This window comes from Echinops telfairi, unplaced genomic scaffold (genome assembly GCF_000313985.2).
Source record: "Echinops telfairi isolate 266 unplaced genomic scaffold, ASM31398v2 ScPeMD7_31;HRSCAF=116, whole genome shotgun sequence".
In the NCBI taxonomy this organism is placed as follows: Eukaryota; Metazoa; Chordata; class Mammalia; order Afrosoricida; family Tenrecidae; genus Echinops; species Echinops telfairi.
This window is the reverse complement of record NW_022103928.1, coordinates 28317465-28327390: the sequence shown is the minus strand read 5'-3', so window position 1 is coordinate 28327390 and position 9926 is coordinate 28317465. Positions and strand designations below refer to the sequence as shown.

Below are 9926 nucleotides of genomic sequence, written 5' to 3'. Positions count from 1 at the left end.
CAAACAATGTGTGTGCCCACGTCAGGGATGGTGTCAGGTCTTCACATACTTGATCTCACCGTGCTCTGCCCACCCTATCCTTTCCTGAGCATGACTGTCTCACTGGCACCAGGGGGGCTCTACATTTGCTATTTCCTCTGGCTTTGCAGGGGCTAAGTCCTTATCCTTCTGAGATCTGCTGAACTGTCACCTCCTCACAGATGCCTCCCTGAGTCCCCTTCTCCCCCGACGTCGTTTCATTGATTTTCATTCCAAGACTTGCCATTAGAGCACACGTTGCTTTGGCTATGTGCTATGTGGTCAGCTCTCCCACTAGAACGCACGATCCAGTGCTTTGGAGCGAAGTCCCAGTCTATCTCGTCTACCCCTGTACCTCCAGAGCCTCAGGCAGTGCCTCCCAGAGTAGCTGCCCAGGGAGTATTGGTTGCAGGAATGAAGGCCGTCTCACAACAAACCTGTTTGATCAATCCCAACACGGTGGCCCTATTGCAGATGAAGACCCACAACTCGGAGCAGTCAGCTCACTGGGCAAGGTAGAGCAGAGCCGGCAGGGGATCGACTCCGCTGGCTGCCCCTGCTCCCGGACCTGCTCAGGCTTCTGTCAGCTCTGGGCCTGTAGTTCTGTGAATGTGACCTGGTCTTGTCGCTGGGAGATGAGAAGAAGCAGGGAAAATTGAACCGGGAAAGTAGAGGAGGCACCGCTGCTGGGAGGCTAGCACTCCACCCAGAAGCAGATCAAGTGTGCAAACTTCCGTCATCTGAGTCCAAATCCAGACCCCACCCAGGACAGGCACCTTTCTGACAGCAGCCTTCCACGGTTCCAAGGGGAACCAACAGTCCTGCCTCCCCTGGCCCCCACCCCCAACCGGAGTGCTGCTGAGCAGCCCAGAGGGGAAGCCCAGAGCCTCCTGAATTGGGAATTCTGAGCAAAGCTGAATGTGTGGCAAGAAATTAGGTTAAAGACAGAATAATCAGCTCATTAGCCCCCTTGCCAGACTCTACACACACACACACACACACACACAGCCTATTTCAAACCGGCACTCACTGCCTGCCTACATCCGGGTGGAGTGACACACACAAGTGAGATATTTTATTTATGTGCGGCATATTTATTAGGAAGAAGTAAATAAATCAGCTGCCTGCCATCTGTAACAGCCATCCCACGCCAAACTCCTAGCCTCAGGGGCGCCTGCCTTAGCACAGTGCAAGACCTACTAAAAGAAACTGCTCCTCCTCTAACAGGATTGCTTCCAAGGTTTGAGCGGCACCAGATTTATAATGTTTATGAGAGGAGATGCATGCTGCTGACCAATATCCAGACCTCCCAAAAACCTGGGAAGATGAGCATCTATCCAACCTCATCTTATAGATGGAGACATTGAAAATCAGGCCAGTAGCACCACTTGTCTAAGGTCGCACAACAAGCGAGCTCAAGGTAAATTAGGGGGGGGGTAAGAAAACCTAGTTGTCAAATTGATCCTGACTCGTGGCAGCCCCAGGCGCTGCGGAGTAAAACAGTGCTTCATCGGCCTTTCAGGGCTGGGCCTTTTCAAAACCAAAATCGCCAGGGCTTTATTCGGAGGCGTCAGGTGCGTAGTGCAGGACTACTGTGTGATGTGTACGGGCACTACAGCTCAGAGCCGACTGCATGGCACCCAACAACGGGTTGGCCATGGAATGCTTACCCATGGAAGCCACCCAGGCTCTCGTTGAGTTTCCAGCAGGGGAGAACACAGCCGGGTGGACATGTTGTAGGGAAAGGCTGAACCGAGAGATGACCCCACTCCTTGCTCTGGCACAAGTTGCTGTGGGGTCCAGGCTGGTCCCTGAGCATTCCTGGGTCCTTCTTTAACAACAACAAAATAATTAGACACAAACCAAGCAGACTCCACATGGGGCTGAGTGGGGAGCAAGCTTCCTCCTGGCCCATCATATGCACCCCAATGCTGAGCGCTATCTGAGTATACTAGGGAGGCTCCTGATTTCAGGAAGCCACCTCCCTCTCCACTTCACGGGGCCAGGCAGCCCCCTTCCCAGCCACAAGCTTGCTCGGTGGCTTTGGCGGAGATCAAATGAAGGAACCACCGTGGCAGCAGGTTGTGAGGAAGAGGGCCTTACAGGTGCGCAGCAACAAGGAAACCTGCTCCTTTTGGACTCGGACTCGCAGTGACCCCACAGGACAGAGAAGATGTCCAGTCTGGAAGTCTTCACAGGAGCACAAAGCTCCTGACGGTAGTGCAGTGCCTGTGGGTTCAAGTTGCTGACCTTGGGGTGAGCAGCCTAATGCACTAGGCCTGCTGAAGGGCCTGTTAGAGGCATGAAGGCATGCCCAGTGGGGTGCAGACTCCGGGTTGGCACTGTGGGGGATGAGAAGAGCCTGGGATGACCAGCGGTGCTGCAGAGCCCAGGGAGGGGCTGTGAGTTCCGGGGGACCACATGCAGTCAGATATCCACAGCTCTCAATCACCTGCCTCTCTGGCTGCAGAGACAAAGCCAGGACACCAAGCCCAGCACTGCCCAGACTCTCCTAGATGGGAGTCTTGTATGCAGGGTCACAAATCTCCCAGAAGTCACTCCTGTTTCTCCCTTTGGCCAGGCCCTTTTCATTAAAGTAAGGGAGGAATCTAGGGCAATTACTTGTGATTCCACGTTCCACCCCCCTCCAGAGCCCCAGGCCCCCTCCCTTCCAGGGTACCTGCAAGGCCCGGCTTCCCCTTCCAAGACAGAACAGAGGGATTTCTAGATGAAACATCATGTGTTACGGTTTGTGATTTCCCATCTTGGGGAAGGAAAGCCTCCCCACAGCGCTGGAGGCAGGATCACCCCCCCCACCACCACCACCACTGTACACTTCAGAGCAAGTACAACCTCCTGGAGACTCATTGACAACTGAGGGCCGGTGGAGGTGGGGCAGGGAAGGGACTGCAGACGTCCAGAGCCGCCTTCTCCTGGACATGGGGTTACTGCTCTGGAGAGCAGGCATGAGCTGTGGCAAGGAGACAGGCTAGACCGGAAGGAAGCCTGGTGAACTCCGCAGAAAGCCAGCCCCAGCCCCTGACGCCTGCACAGGAGGGAACTAACGGCAAGGGCAGCAGTTAAAGTGACAGCAGCCAGCTCACCGGAGCAGCCGCGGGATGTCAGGCCCTGACCTCACAGCCTTCCTGGGAGGAAAGCACTAGCGTCATTCCCCTTTTACAGATGGGGAAGCGGAGGGGTCCATTCAGAAATGAAAAAGACCGAGGGCACACCACGTGGTAAGCCATAAGAGTCCGAAAGCAGGCCACCCCCCCACCCCCCAGCAGGTTCCTGAGGAGCACCTCAGAGCTCTCATCCTGGTGGTCTGCCTTCAGAGCAGCACCTTACCCCTGGACGCTCGTATTTATCTGTCCACTTAGTTTACGGCCCATTTGCTCCTCTGGAGTCTCAACTCTGCAAAGGCTAAGGCGGCTTTGCTTGTTACTGCAACCCCGTTCTTAGAACAGCGGCCGGTACATAGCGGGTGCCAGGCAGACATCTGCAGGATGAAAGGATGAAGAGAGGAATCAGCCCTGCAAGGGGCAGGAAGGGCCAAGGTCGGAGGAAACCGGCCTCCAACAACTAAGGGGCAGGAGGCGTAATCGTACAGCGATACTATATAAAGATGGTAGTAAAGTCATAGAGGATAGGAAAGACAGGAGAGAGCAGAATAAAGGAGTCAGGCACATGTTATGGTAGCGTGCTCACCTCAGTTCCTCTTGATGGTCCACATGGAACCGGGAAATGAGACAGAGAGCTTATACTATCTTGGGACATTTATGGGTGACCTGAAGACATGCATATTCAGTAGTTACCTGCGTCACAAGGTGGGTGGTACTACAGTAAGGTCCCTGAGCTCACAGGTGAGGAACCCTAATACCTGCATTGGGGGAAAGTCAAAAGAATAATGTCTGCTTCTATAGGGAGATGGAATCAACCATGTGCTCACTTTAAGGCAGCATAGCTGTTAGGAGAGAATCTGTGGGAATGATATTTAAAGCAGGATAATGTACTTGGACTTTACCTCTAACTTACCAAAGGGGAGGCTTTCCTACCATGGAATACCAGCTTTCCAGATTCCCTCTGTTGTAAGGTGGGGAATATAGTCCTCATCATGTTTCCCTCTGTGTTAGTTTCCCACAGGCCAAGGCCAGGGCAGTTCCCTGAGAGAAAGATGCAGGGGTGGGGGTGGCTTCTCAAAGGGGGTGAAGTGGACTCATGGGCTCTGGTGCAAGAGAGATGGCCTGGAACCCAGGAAGTCTCACACCAGGGGATTATGCCACCCTGAAAAATGACAGGTGTAAACAATACCATCTGGGGGTGGGGCACACACAGAATTGCAAGACAGGCTGATGGCATCTAAGGAGAGTTGAGTCTTACTGAATCTCACAACAGTGAAATGCTGGAAACCGCTGTCCTATTGTGAGGCAGAAGGAAAAGAAGCCAGGGGTAGCACAGGCCATCAATAGGGCATTCTGCAGCGAGACCTTAATCTCCACCTTGACAAGTTGCTGCCAAATGGATTCCGACCCATGGACACCTTCTATGTGTCAGTATAGAAAGTCACAGCGTCTTCTGTGGCTGACTGATTTATTTATTTTTAAGTAGGTTACAAGATCTTTCTTCCACGATGTCTCTGGGCAGAATCAAACCAACGACCTCTTGGTTAGAAGTTAAACGTGTGGACTGTTTGCACCACTCGGGCACTCCTGAGTCCAAAGAGCTCTGAATCAGGAAAATCCAGACCCTATGCAGTCGATGTGGAAAGAAAACCACACAACGGCTTGTGCGGCAGTGATTTCAACCAAAGCAGACTGAGGGTGCTGGGGGCGGGGAGAGCTGAGAGAGGGCCTTTTCATTTTCTTCTTGTTCATCATCTTTATCTCCAACATAGCCTACATCGAGCAACAATTACATGTGTAATCACTGAGAAAGGAACGGAATTTAAGAGGGCCATTATTTTATTGTTTTAAGAAGAGCAAGAGAAATGTGTACATTTTAGTGGCATTTGGAGAAGAAGGGACATTACGGCATCTACTTCTAGATATTGATATCCTTGATTGTTTAAAATAGTTTTCATTATTCAAGCAAGATATTATTAGAAGTTTAACTTGAAACAGCAAAGGGGTGAGCCATGAAACTGGTCAACAGGAGGGTTGAGAGTCCATTCCCAGCTCAAGCACATAGTAGGACCGCTCAGAAACCTGTGGAGTGAATGAATGAATGAAGTTGGGCCAATTCATCTTCCTTCCAGGTCTCAGCCTTCCCATCCACAAAATGGGAAGCCATCCTGCATCCCAGTGTTGTAGGATTAGGATCTCTATAGAAAGGGCTGCGTCTGTGTCTGGTAGGTCCTCAGTAACGCTGGGTGCCTCCCTCACTGGATGGAGATCATAGGCCCCCTGGGCTCCTTGCAGCACATTACAAGAGGTGAGCAGAGAGTGGTCCCCCAACCACTTTGATCTTGCACCCTGTCTGTAAAACAAATTGCATTCCTCTGTGCCAGTATGTCAAAAACTCGCTGCCATCAAATCAATTCTTACTTATAACCAAGATGGCTACCCTAGACTTAGAACCAAGATAGGGTTTCTGAGACTATATGTGAGTAGACAGCCTTGTCTTCCTCTCTCAGAGAAACTGGTGGGTTTGAACCACTGACCTTGAGGTTGGCAGCCCACCAACTAACCCATAGAGCTACCAGGACACTGTACCATCATATATATTTTACTTTATAAATTAAGTTGATGTTACTATACCTGTCCTTTTTCAACAATGAATACAAGTCCATTGCTCTTGTGTTATTCCTGGCACAGTAACCATATGACTTTCTGATTGAAAACGGCCAATATCAGTATAGTTCAGCACACTTATGTCCAGGATAGCTATCGTTATGCGTTCCATTTCATTTTTGATGACTTCCAATTTTCCCAGATTCATACTTCACACATTCCAAATTCCAATCGTTAAATTTTGCAGCTGTTTATCCTTACCCGGAATCAAGCCCCATCAGCAAATGAAGGTGCCAAACGCTCCACTCCACTCCGTTCATATCACCATGGTCACTCCACTCTGAGAAAGCAGCTCCTCCCTAGTCACACTTTCAGTGCCCTCTGGTCCCAGGAGCCCATCATCCGGCACTATTTCCAACAATGTCCTGCTTCCATTTTTTAGGTCTTCAGTATCAGACCATGTTTCAAGGCTCTGCATAAGGTTTTCCTCTGAAGTAGGCAACTGAATCCTTCTTGTCAGTTCTTAATCTGGAAGCTCTACCTGAAACCGGTTCACTTTGTGTGACCCTGCTGTCATTTGAAATACCAGTGACATAGCTTCCATCATCACAGCAACACACAAACTGAAAGACAAGTTGTGGTAGTATTATATCTAGGTGCCTCCAAGGAAATCTAATTGGTACAATGATTATTCAAATTTATGCATCAACCACTAAAGCTAGTGATAAAGAAATGGAAGAATTCTACAAGAACTTCAGTCAGAAATTGATCAAAGATGCAATCAAGATATATGGATAATTATTGGTGATCGTCAGGAGCCAATAGGAAAGAACAGCAGTTGGAAAATATGAACTTGGGATAGAAACCAAGCTGGAGATCGCATGATATGATTTTGCAAAACCAATGACTTGTTCATAGCAAATATCCTTTTAAAAACAACATAAAAGGCAATGATACACGTGGACTCTGTCAGATGGAATACACACAAATAAAACTGACTACATCTGTGGGAAGAGATGATGAAGAAGTTCAACATCAGCAGCTCAAACCAGTCATAGGCCGACTATGGAATAGAACATCAACTGCTCATCCGTAAGTTCAGGTTAAAGCTGGACATTTTTTTAAATCCACAAAGGCCAAAATACAACCTTGAGTCTGTCCCACCTGAATGTTGAGAACCTCTCAAGAACAGATTTAACACACGGAACACTAATGACAGAAGACCTGCTGGGCTGTGGGAGGACATCAGGAACATCATTCATGAAGAAAGCAAAAGGTCATTCAAAAGCCAGGAAAGAAAGGAAAGTTCAAAGTGGGTGTCAGAAGAGACGCTGAAACGTGCTCTTATTTGTAGAGTAGCTAACACACATGGAAGAAAGGATGAAGTCAAAGATCTGAACAGAAAATTTCAAAGGAGAGCTCAAGAAGACATACCACATATATTCAAGTATAAGCCGAGTTGTTCAGCACATTTTTAATGCAGTTTTTATGGTAAAATTAGGTGCCTCCGCTGATTTCGGGTCAGCTTATACTTGAGTATATACGGTAGATGAATTTGAAGAACCGAATTTTAATTTGAAGAAGAGCACCCCAAATCCATTCGCAGGGTCCACACATGCATTAAGCTTCCAGTGACTCCCCTCTGACCACAGATCAAGGATGTGAATAGCTGTACGCGCATGCAGAAAGCCATGGTTTTTGGTTGTGTTTTGTTTTCCTGTATTTTCTTTTCTGTGATTTTTCTGTCTCTGAAATCCAGGATGGGTATTGCTAGAGAGATGGTGACTGCATTGATGGTTTCTTGAGAGGTACGGCGAGGACGGTTATGGGGAGAAGGGGAGCTGATGATGGGTACAATAAGGAAGTAAATGTTCTAAAGTTGACTGTGGAGATGAAGGTACAGCTCTTATTATTATGATTTAGCTATTGAATTGTATGATATGTGAGATAATGCCAATTAATAAAAAGAAGAAACATTTTAAATGATGGGTATTATTTAGTGTGGTAAATGGGGATTGTTTTAAGTCATACCAATGTTAATTTTAGATAGAATATGAAATTATTTCATAAAATATCATCTTGACAACAAGATGATATTGAGTGTCTGTGTGAGTCTGGGTACATTACAGAAACAAATCCACAGAAACGCATATGTATAAGAGAGAGTTTTATATAAAGGTTAAGTGCACATCAAGAAAATATCCCAATCCAGTGCTCCCTAAGCCCACAAGTCCAACATTAACCCATATGTCCAACACCAATCTACAAAGTCCTCCTCCATCTCACAAAACACACACTATGACGCCAACTGCAGAAGAAAAGCCGAATCAGTGAACATGTAAGCATCTCAGCGCTGGCAGGGGTCTCCACATAGCTGCTCCAGCACCCAGGGCTGCATCGGGGTAGGTCTATGTGGCTTCTCCTCGGTGATGTCTTGCAGGAAGTAAGCCTTGTCAGCTGAAGCAGGGAAATGGCTACGGCAGCTCCACCCAGGTCCAACCATCAGAAAGCAAGAGACCCGAGAACTGGAAAGGCTAGGCTCACCGAGCCATTTATCTCTCCTCCCTTCAATTGACCCCATCTGTGTTTATCAACCAGGTTGGCACAATAAACCTTAACTATCTCACTGTCCTTCTCCAAGGACTGGTCTCTCCTGACAGCATGTCCAGAGTATCTCAGTGTCCTCCGGACAACACTCCCAACAGAAAGCTTCAAGTCTATTTGCTATTTCTGGGCTGATGAGACATTCATCCCTTAGTTCCCTGATTGTCTTCCTTAAGGTTTTTGAAATTGTTTTTTCTCTGTCTAAAACATTCTACAGACCCTCTTTGGCATCCTTTAGCTCGCTGATCACATGATCTAATTGATGCTTACATTTCTTTGGACTGTCCATTCGCAAATGAACAGGGACTGGAATTCAATCCATGAGGACGTGCCAATAAGATCATGGTTGTGGTTTGTGACTGGAAGTGTTTTGAGGGTGAAGTTTTTTTCTACAACGAAGATTTTCGTTTTTCCCCTGAATATGAGCCAGGAAAATCAAAGATCGAAGGTATGACTCCAGGTTTGAGTTTAATGTTTGGAGCACTGCAATCAAAATCTCTTTCAGCAACTGCCTGAACACAACACACCTCCTTTTGTAGGCTCCCCGAGCCTGCAGCATTCACCGGCAGTCTTTCCTTGCAAATATCCATTTCCCCTTCCTGTTTTCGTCTGTGGGGATTATGTGAAATGTCAATCTTTTAAACTCAGAATCTGGCAAACAGCGAGAAGCCCATCCAATGGCCGACAGCCTTTCCCCATGACTTAGCAACTCCTAACGGAATATTTGCAGTGAAGACAGTCACTAACGTCAACGACAACAGAGATTACAGCTCCCTTCACTTCCACCCCATTGCCCCGTGCACCAGAATGTCCTGGTGCAGAAATCTTAGGATAACAGTCCTGATATTCCTTGGTGCGGCGGGGAGAATGTTACATAATTTACTTTCTCTTTCTCAGCAAAACAGAACGTGGGTATATGGGTGACACACACGTCATATTTGTTTAGCTATGGAGATAGTACATTTCAAACCAAACTGATATCAAGTGACACACGAGAGTGAACACATAAGATTATTTAATTTAAGAAGCTGGCGGGGCGGTGGGTGGATTGGGTTTGGACCCCCACCCGCTAGCTTAGTCCCATGAACTCCCGAGGGCACACAACCAGTGTGCGTACTGGTTGTCAGCTGTTGCTGAGCCGACCCTGATCCATGGTGACCCCATCCGCAATGGCATGGACTGCGTCCAGATCGGCAGGGCTAGCTTTGGAAGTCGATGATCAGGCCTTCCCTCCAAGACTGTCTAAAGCTGGACGCTCCCGAGACCCATGCAGCATCACAGACACATGCAAGCCCCCGTGTACAGGCAAGTGGTAGCCAAGCACAAGACGCACTGGCTGGGAATCAAACCTCAGTCTCTGGCACGGAAGGTGAGGATTCGACGGCTGACCCACCACGCTGCCCAGGGACTGACACAGTCCCAGCCAAGTGCTAGCACCGAGTCAGGAGCTGCTGAGAGGGAGGCCTGGGGTTCAGTCCGGTTCATACATAAAAGAAATGAAGTTTGACTCCCCAAGCCTGAGGTCCTCTAGACCCTAGATTCCCAAATTTATTTGGTCTACTGACCCCTTTTCAG

The 9926-nt window shown here is 48.3% G+C and overlaps 1 pseudogene; it reads right to left on the bottom strand.

The window, feature by feature from the left end:
• Positions 1-3476: 3476 nt before the first annotated feature.
• Positions 3477-9926, bottom strand: part of LOC101638676 — a 7890-nt pseudogene continuing 1440 nt past the window's right edge.